Source organism: Poromitra crassiceps (genome assembly GCF_964638095.1).
Source record: "Poromitra crassiceps genome assembly, chromosome: 22".
Taxonomy (NCBI): domain Eukaryota; kingdom Metazoa; phylum Chordata; class Actinopteri; order Beryciformes; family Melamphaidae; genus Poromitra; species Poromitra crassiceps.
The window spans coordinates 13,611,064-13,621,170 of NC_139647.1; the positions used below are offsets into that span (position 1 = coordinate 13,611,064).

A 10,107-nucleotide genomic window follows, 5' to 3' on the forward strand; every position below is an offset into this window, starting at 1 on the left:
AGAGTGAGCAATTAAATGGTTTATCTCCTGTGTGGACTATCATGTGTCTCTTCAAGTCTCCTTTATAACCAAAACCTTTACCACAGACTGAGCAATTCAATTGTTTCTCACCTGTGTGGACTATCATGTGTCTCTTCAAGTGTGCTTCATTACCAAATCTTTTACCACAAACTGAGCAGCTCAAGTGTTTCTTCTCAAGAACTTCACTGTTTTCCTGTGAGTATAAACCTGGCTGAGGTCCACTAGCTTCCATCCTATCATCGTCTTCAGTCTCAGAAGAATCTGAAGTTTTGTCATGACTAGTTGGTTGTGAATTACTAGCTGGATATAAGTATATAAGATATAAGTTCCTGGCTGGTTCTGATCCTCCACAGTCCTCTTCATCAGCTTCTGTTTTCATCTGTTCAGTTGAGCAGCTGGCTAGAGGCTCTGCCTCTCTGTTCTCCTCAGACTGGCTTTGATGAAGCTGTGAGGGCTGAGGATTATCCTCCTCATAATTAGGGTTGGGTACCGTTCACATTTGAATCGATACCGGTACGGTACCGGTACCTGGAATTCGGTACGGTACCAAAAGCGGTACCTTTTTCGATACTTTTTTGAGTAAAAAAAAAAAAAAAAAAAAATTTGCTACAACAAAAATGTACAGTTTCTAAAAGAAATAAGTCCAAACTTCTCAATTTCAACATTGTTCTTTATTTAGATTTTTTTTTGTTTAGCAGCAGCACCCAACAAAATAAAACCCCTCCCTCCCTCCCTCCCTCCCTCTTCCCTCCCAAACCAAGAGTTTACTTATGGTAAATGGTAATGGTCTGCTCCATCCATCAGCGGTCACTGCAATATGGTCAACTGCCCTGAGTTCCTCCTTCACATTCTTCTTCTCAACACGACACCAAGCTGGAATAAGTGTGTTTGTGAGAAGGTCTCTGGAGGGGAGTATTTTGGGTTCAGGGTCCCTGTCATCTCCCTATATATAGACAATAAAAATAACTATTGTTAGTAACTTAGCTTACTCTATGAATATCACACACACACACACACACACACACACATTATCACCCATTTATACATAAATAAATAATTTACCTGAACCATGGAGACTCCACCGTTGCGAAGGGCAACATGCCTTTTACAATGAAGGCAGTCACTGGCCCTGTGGCACTCATTTACTTTCTGCCGGGGTAAAGCTGCTTTCTTCGCCAGGGTGAAGGGTGTCTCCTGTGCGACTCTCACACGGTGGCCTAGCAAAGAAAGCAAGAGTGTAACGTTGAATAACACGTCTCACGGTGACACGAACTGAGGATAATAATAACGTTAGCAACGCTAGTTACGCTACTAAACATGCTAAGCTATAAGCTACAACTATCCAGCTAACGTTAGCTAATTAAATGACGTTACCTGATGTTGAAGAAGTCGACGCCTCACTTGCGACACTTGAAGTTTCGTCGTCGTCGCTGTCCGTTAAATAAAGGAAGCAGAGGAGCTGCTGGCTGTAGGTGCTTTGCTGCTGGTGGGGCTGCAGCGTCCACCCTCAGGCTATCGAACACTTTACAGTCTTCCGCATTTAAAAAGATTTTATGCTTGACCAAGTGTTTCCTCAAGTTAGAGGTGTTCCCCTGGCCAGCTTTGCACTTCGCATCGCAAATGTTACAGCGAGCGTTGTCTGAGTCTATCTTTGTGAAGTGTAGCCAGTGCCACACTTTGGACCGCAAGCGAGAGGCCATCTTCTTCTCTTCAGCTTGTTTTGGCAGTGACGTGATGACGTAACCCACCCTCGTGTGTGTTGCCTTCAAGTTTGCGTCGGAATTTCTATCTCGCTCGCTGTCTTTGTATCACTGAGATGCGTTCAAGTACCGACATTTTTAAATTATAATAGAAAAAAAAAGTACCGAAATGAGGTACCGTTTCATGTCATGTGAACTGATACTCGGTAGTACCGCCCACTTTCGGTCGGTGCCTGTAAAAGTACCGAGTTCGGTACCCATCCCTACTCATAATCACTCTTCACAGGGACAGCAGTGAATGGGAACTTGGTGATATGAGCCTCCTCCAGCCCTTGAAGGTGCTCTGCCTCTTGACTGGCCCAGAGTTCCTCCTGTTCATCTTTAATGTGTGGGTGATCTGGGTCCCCCTGTTCCTCTTTAATGTGTGGGTGCTCTGGCTCCTCCTGTTCATCTTTAATGTGTGGGTGCTCTGGGTCCTCCTGAAGCTGCTCTCCCTCCTGACTGATCCAGAGTGCTTTAATTCTTTTCTGACTGGTCCAGAGTTCTTTAATGCGTGGGTGCTCTGGGTCCTCCTGTTCCTCTTTAATGTGTGTGGTCTCTGGGTCCTCCTGGTGCAGACTGGGGCTCCACTCCTGCTGCTCAGCGGGAACCTCTTCTTTAATAACCAACAGCTGCTGGAGGTCTGGAGGCAAGGCTTCTTTGTGTAACCGCACAGCGTCCAGTTTATCTTCAACAGTCGCAGTTAGGCGCTGCTTCACCACAGCTCTCAGCTTCTGGTCTTTAGACATTTTCATTATTCTCACACAGTGACAAGAACTTTTCCTCCTGAACTTTACTGTCAAGCGTTATCCTTCAAAGCTCCAATAAATAGCTTCACAGCTAACGTTAGCTTCACAGCTAAACCATTCATCTGAGTCCCTTGAGTCTTCTCCTTCCTCCGAGTGAACTTAACGGAGCCCCGTTTCCACTTTATATATTCGTGATAATATCATCCGCACATACGAGTCTTCTACTTGTAAATTAAACTATGTTCTGCAAACCTGGAAATAATACGCTACGGGCAGTAGGCTACGGCTAACTCTCGCGCATGGTAGCTTCGTCACCACCACAATACCCAGAATGCCTTGCGGCACTGAAGAAAGCGAGCGAGAGGGGGGCGGAGGGAGGGGAGGGACAACAAAACAATCAGAACAGTTAGCAAGTGTCAAATGAAACCACATGCACACATACCATGATTCTTCCATTTGTGTTGTTTGTAGTTATTTTACCTAGATGAGAATACTAACTAGAACTATAAAATGTGATCACATTCAGCCTAATCCAACCCTATAAACCTCCCTTCACTGGCTCCCAATTCAAACAAGATCTGACTTTAAGCTGCTCCTGTTAGCATTTAAATCATTACAAGGACTTGCACCATATCACTTATATTTCTAGTCCTGACCTGGAACAAGCTACTTACAGTCAGGGAAGCTACTTCAGTTGAAATGTTCTAGACTCAAAACCTAAGCTAATTGTTTTCACAGTCATATGACTTGGCTACCTTAGCACTGCTGGCTTGGGCTTGACACAGACCTTTCTTGACTGATGAGTCTCGCATTGAGGCTAACCTTTCTCCTACCCTCACATTCTGTCTTTCTGTCTGTCTGTCTGTCTGTCTGTCTGTCTGTCTGTCTGTCTGTCTTTCTGTCTGTCTGTCTGTCTGTCTGTCTGTCTGTCTGTCTATCTTACCCTAGCTTTGTCCTTTCTCTTACTCTATCCTACCCTTGATTTCAGTTTTTACTCTATTAAATTGTGTTTTTGTTATGTTCATTGTATTATTCGCTGTTCATTGTCTTTTAATTGATTATTATTTTATTCTGTTGTTTAATGGAAAGTGTATTGAGACACATCGGTGTGATTTTGCACTCAAAACAAAACTTTAATTGATTCAGCTTCAGATAAACAACTTCTCCATTCTCAGTTTCCAAGCTCTTCCAATAAAACTGGCCAAACTGAAGACTTCCTCTCTGAATAGGCGTTCCAACTTAACGTCATCTCCTGACCAGAATAATTCAGGTTTCTTATTTTGCATTAACTGAAATAAAGGCAGAATTGGTTCCTTGTGTAACTACAATGAAACTAAAACTGAAATTCATCCTCTACAACACCCAGTTCACATACAGTACAAAGTCTCTCCTCAGCAATATAATTGAACCTGCCCACCTCAATTGCCAGAGGGAGGGTACCACCAGTTCTCAACTGGGCATGAGATCTTCTGGATCTATCCAGGGGTAATGTAACCTAAGGTTCTGGACTATATACATTTTTAATTTGGATATTATGTTCTGAGTTTTGGTTTGACCCAGATGTCATTAGTCAATTTTTCTTAATAGTCAAGAAATAATCTATGTTTAATATAGTGAGCATTACAACATGAACCGTTTCTGAAAATAAATTGCTGGTCAGCTTCCCTGAAAAGACCGTTCAACTTGTTTTGCTACTCTACTCTCTGGCATATTAGAGGCCATTTACACTCAAAAAAATGATTTGTAAGATTTACTTAACACATTGACTGCCAGCCGTTTTTTTCTTGCTGTAGGTAGCTTCTGCCAAGCCGTTTTTTGAGGATTGTGGCTCATTTTACAAGAGCCGAGGATTATTTTCTGCTTGGAGTTTGTGAACATACAATATCTCAAAAGTACTAATAGAATGTGTACTTTCTCTGTCTAAAAGAGTTAGTTTGTAGAGTTAGTAGTTATGTAAGCATTAGCAGTTGAATACAGCATGGTTTTAGCGTCAGAAAAAATATTCAGAGATAAACGGCTTTTTGTGAAATTCGATAGAACTGTCACTTTAACCATTCATTTTTGGCTCTCTCTCTCTCTCTCTCTCCCTCCCCCTCTCGCTCTCTCTCTCTCTCTCTCTCTCTCCCTTCCCCTCGCTCTCCCTCCCTCTCTCTCTCTCTCTCTCTCTCTCTCTCTCCCTCCCTCTCGCTCTCCCTCCCTCTCTCTCTCTCTCCCTCCCTCTCGGGAGGGAGACGCACTAGGTTTAATCCTAGTGAGAGGGGGAGAGGGAGAGAGAGAGAGAGAGAGAGAGAGGGAGGGAGGGAGAGAGAGAGAGCGAGAGAGAGAGAGAGAGAGAGGGAGAGAGCGAGTTGCTTCAACTCCTCCCTCTTCTTGGCTGCAGCAGCCGTCACAGTCTCAGTGCTTTGCTGCTGTCCTGTGCCTGTCTGCACGGCCGCTGTTTGAGGAAGTCGGCATGGACATCCTCCCTCCGTGTGTCTTCTCCTCCTTCCTCCTGGCTCTACAGCGGGCGTGTCAGAAGCGCGTTGCTGCTGCCTGCCTGCCTGCCTGCGTGCCTGCCTGCCTGCTTGCCTGCGTGCGGACGCTCCTTGTGCGAGTCAAGATGGGCCGGGGAATGCGTGGGCGATGGGCAGATGTTGATTCTGGCCTTTCTGAGGTGTTTCAAAGTGTGTTTCACCTATAATCTATTTTGCAAATCGCTCTCCGCTCTCTGTGTGCTGCTGCCTGCGCGGTCGCTCTCGGGCAAGACAAGTGTGGATTACTGTAAAATCGCCTCGCCATTTCCTTGAATGGCTTGCTCCAGCGGCAGTTTTTTCTTTGATTTCGCTCGTCTGGGGGAGCACTGTCAACACTTAGTGGGTCGGTAAAATAGATTATACACATTCAATACCTCCAATAATTGTATAGGAGACGTAAAAGGGATTGATCAACGCCCCACCGTCAAAAAAAAAAAAAAAACGACGTATCAGTACGTCGTTGGCAGTTAACGTGTTAATGAAATCTCTGCGACTATTTGCACGGCGATTTTCAAGTACATTTTAGTGCTGAAATACTAAGTACAACTCACTTGCCAGTATCAAGTAAGATCTACTTAAAACCTTTAAGTAAATGTTATTGAAAACTATCAAGTAAATCTTATTCATCTGTATTGTTCTCTGTTTGACATTTTAATTACTTAATAATTACTCACTATAATTAGACCCTTCTCAAGGGGGCCATTTTGTGTCGAAAAGGCAGGGTAAACACAGGTGTAAGCAAAACACTAATGAGGGTTTCCAACTTCCATGATTGGAATTTGGAAATCCTCATTAGTGTTTTGCTTGCACCTGTGTTTATTCTGCCTTTTCGACACAAAATGGCCCCCGTGAGAAGGGTCTATTATGTAAATGTTTTTACATGTTTTCCATAAATGTTACCAAATATTCACAAATCACAACTAAAATACCATTTAACAGTTTATTTTTTTCCCAACAATGAATCACCAACGTTCACATCACATGTGACATCTGGAAACATCTACTTAAGGTGCATTCCGTAAAACTTTCCAAATGGTTGAAACAACAAAACCGTGGAATTAGCTTGACCAGGGATGCAAACATGGATAATGAAAAAGGTGACATACCAGGGCAGACACAAGACCACTCAAAAATCATTCACTTAAAGGGATAGTTCGGTTTGTTTGAAGTGGGGTCCTATCAGCTAGTTCCATACACTAACTGAAATAGGTACAGTGTTCTGGACGCTGAGCACACCGTTTATCGAGACCCAGCACTCTGAAGCAGCAGCCTCCAGACCTCTGTCTCTCTAGTAGACGGGGCCAAGAACTAAAATGTAATTTAGCCACCTAAAACAACGGCCACCTAAACAAATCGATATATGTGTACATGTACGCTCTATTTTGACAATTTTCAGCGCTTTACTTTTCTGCCAAACAGCCTTCTCATTTGGTACTACTTTTTCTCCCAACCGTACACCTGCCGTATTTCTCCGCTAAATGCCTGCACAGAGCCGCGGCGCTGGATTACTCCGCAGATCAGCTGTTTTCGTTATTTCTCCCGGCTTGTTAGTGAAGACAACAAATAGAATAAAATATGAGTGATTTTGATAGCGAGGACGATATGCCATTCACCTTGGTGACAAATACAATTATGAACCAGAGAGACTAATATACAGAAGAGGAACTTTTGCAGAGAGAGAGTGAACAGGCAGAAAGAGAGATACGAGGAACTGCCATAATATGGTGCCTAAATGCCGGGGTGTCCTGCAGACCTTTTTCACCATTCCCAGGATGAATTGGGGAAAACGTCCCAGACGTGAGAGGCCAGGTGACTTGTTGTCTCTAAAGTAAGTCAGTGTTTTGTCTCTCTTCTAAGCCTTCCTGTTTTGTAAACCATGGCTCTGTGTTCTGTTCAGGTGTTTAGCGGAGGAATACGGTAGTTCTACGGTTGGGAGGAAATAGTGCCGAATGAGAGGGCTGTTTGACGGTAAAGTAAAGTGCTGAAAATTGTCAAAATAGAGCTTGCATGTACACTGATATTGATTTGTTTAGGTGGGCGTTGTTTTAGGTGGCTAAATTACGTTTTAGTTATTGGCCCCGTGTACTAGAGACAGAGCTGTGGAGGCTGTTGCTTGGAGTGCTGGGTCTCGATAGACGGTGCGCTCAGCGTCCAGAACACTGTACCTATTTCAGTTAGTGTATGCAACTAGCTGATAGGACCCCACTTCAAACAAACCAAACTATCCCTTTAAGTGCCTTAATCATAGCGACCATAAATGTTCTGACTCTCTAAAACAGTGATTCTCAAAGTTGGGTCCTGGGGACCCCCACGGGTCCTTAAGAAGATCCCCATCAAAAAGCGACAGACATTATTTTACTATAATTCCATCCAAAAGTAATACAATGACAGAATGTATGACTATTTTGGTCATGGATTTTCGTACACTTTCTGTAATATTGTATCAGATGGTGGACCCTGGGACAAAATCTTATCAAATGTGGTCCATGGTATAATTTGTGTCATGTAGGGGTCCTTGATGTGAAAACGTTTGAAAACCACTGCTCTAAAAGACTTGTGTTGGATCTAGTCAAATATGTCCAGGACTTGACTTTGGAAACATTTTACAGAAAAGCAGACACTTGAATGAACATTCAGTTACAGCAAAAAAAAACAACCATTCTATATCAGATGCATCTGTTATTGATTAATGTCTGTCATGACATTGGAAAGTCCACAAGCTGCTGTATGCGAGATGAGGGTCCAATGCAGGTGAATTGTTACAGTCTTTTGCAAGATGGAGAAGTGATTTGAGGCGTACCAGCAGCAGATTGTACAGTACTTGCCATGGCGACAGCAGTACTGTCGCATCCTGACATCTCCTTGCCCTCAAGAAGGACGGATACATCCACTGGCTCCTCTCGATCAGCACCATGGACGACCAGGATCTTGAGGATGTGTTGAGTGGCATCACTGCGACTGTCCCCCTCATACAATTGACAAGAAAAAAGAAGACAATTCAGTTGAGAAACAAATACAAAATAGAGTGATTGAATCATTTGAAGTGATTACATTGTCAGGGCAGAATGAACACATACAGTAGTGTTAAAAATGACCTTTATTAAACATAGCTCAGATTATGTTAAATTGTGTCAAATCTACAGTAAATTCACACTGTGATGCTTTTACAGTAAGCCAGCATTCATAAAATATTTGCAGAACATGGCACAAGATGGCTGCATTCCAGATGGTAGCCCCTGCATACATGTTGCTTTCAGCCAATCATGTGCCTCTGCACCTTAATTGGCCTTTTACATTGTCACCTTTAGCTGTGTAAAGCCATGCCATGTCGAGCTGATTTCAGTTTCCATTACAATTTTTTTTATGTGCCAAGCCATGCCGAGCTGCGATCGAGATAGACCTTCTCTGGAATGGGACCAAAGCACACTAGACCCACCTCGAGCGGGTTGCAAAATTGCAAGCGAGCTGAAGCAACGCCTCAGTCAACCCTTGACGACCCCCCTCCTCCCCCTCAAACAAACAGCTGTGTTGCAGCATATAGGTTGTAATAGCAAACTCTCCTCTCTCTCTCCAGAGTGGAGAGAGCAGAGAGAAAGGTGTGTTTAAAAGCCTCTTAAGTGTTATTTTGTAGCTTCTAATAATTCGATCTCTGTGGTTTGATGTTTAATTTGTCTCGTGTGTTTCGGTTTGTTCTTTCAGATATCTGCTTCATTTTACTGTACCATTTCCTGATCACATGAGCCGTGCCTTTGGCCCCATGTCCATGTCGGGCAAGGCTCGGCGCATTTAAAGTGGTAAAGGAAACATAAATCAGGGTGACATGGTTTAGCTCAAGTGGCCAAAGGGGCCAATGGAAAAGGCCCACCTATGGCTTTGTAACCGTAGAGCACGTTTAGTTTTTGTGATTGTACTTAATTTGAATCATTGAAATTGAGTTTGTTCTTCCAGATGATACATTATGATTTTTAATTTTTTTTATCTGCCATTTGGGCCATCGCTGAGTGTAATATCTCCATCCCTTCCCTCCATCCCTTCGTCTGCCTTCCTCTCTTACCGTTAATTAGCATTTTAAATAATAACAAATTAATATTTTAAAGTGTTAAAAAAATCATGCATTACCTGGCATTCGTCAAAAAGTTCCTCTTCTTTCTCGCCAAGGTACAGTATGAAGGTGCAGATAACAGCTTCATGTCTCATCTCAATGCTTTGGTTCTGTGAACAGAGCACAACAAATATTGTGTCAATACTGAACCATTATTCATACACAATGAACTGTCAAGAGAGAACACAACATGTGATTTGAGTGCACGGAGCAAGTAGCCTGGTAAACCAGCCCGTCATGTGAACTCACATTTCATTTGGTTCTGCGTGACGGTCTGGCCCCGATGCCATGGGGGGGGGTTTAGCAGGGGCGGGAGCATGGGCGGGCTTAGTTGCCTTGACAGACAACTCCTTCAGCCAATCAGCGTCGGATCCAATCAAACCCAAATCCACTCGGGAGAATGGCAAAAACATATTTTCCGCCAAGAAACTCTGCGGTCGCGGCGATACTCCTGTACTTGCTTAATTGTTGTTATTGAGTCTATTTCTGCAATAACTGCACTTTATGGCTGTTTAAACTAGACAAACGCTGACATGACTCCTCGAGACCATCAGGCAAGGAGGCGGCCATTACTGTTTTGTTAGTGCAGTGCTAGTGGCGTTCCTGATTGGCCAACTTGCGCTGTCAATCCCAGCGGAGTCGCTGATTGGCTCTTCCGCTCTTCCGCTTCTGCTAAACCCCCCCACTGGCGTCGGGGCCAGACCGTCACGGAGAACCAAATGAAATGTGAGTTCACGTGACGGGCTGGTTTACCAGGCTACGGAGCAAGAGCCTCGGGGTGGAACGATACATCGATCTGCATTGATGCATCGATTCAATGATCTGATACTGTACATTTTTTGTTTTTGCTCCAAGTTAAATGTTTTATGGTCACTCACAGTTCAGTAGGTCACGAGTTGGCTTGGTTCCAGCCTTAAAACTTGTTATATAAGGGTTTTTTAAATGTCTATGGAAAAAATTAATGGGAAACTCACTTCCGGGGC

At 43.6% G+C, this 10,107-nt stretch overlaps 1 long non-coding RNA gene across 1 annotated transcript; it reads right to left on the minus strand.

Annotated features, from left to right (window-relative positions):
- Positions 1–824: 824 nt before the first annotated feature.
- On the minus strand, positions 825–1,716 carry LOC310796247. Its single transcript, XR_014553664.1, has 3 exons — positions 1,396–1,716; positions 1,084–1,238; positions 825–964 (listed from the first exon to the last, which is right to left on the minus strand). It is a non-coding gene; the product is annotated as an uncharacterized lncRNA (long non-coding RNA).
- Between the last annotated feature and the right edge of the window lie 8,391 nt (positions 1,717–10,107).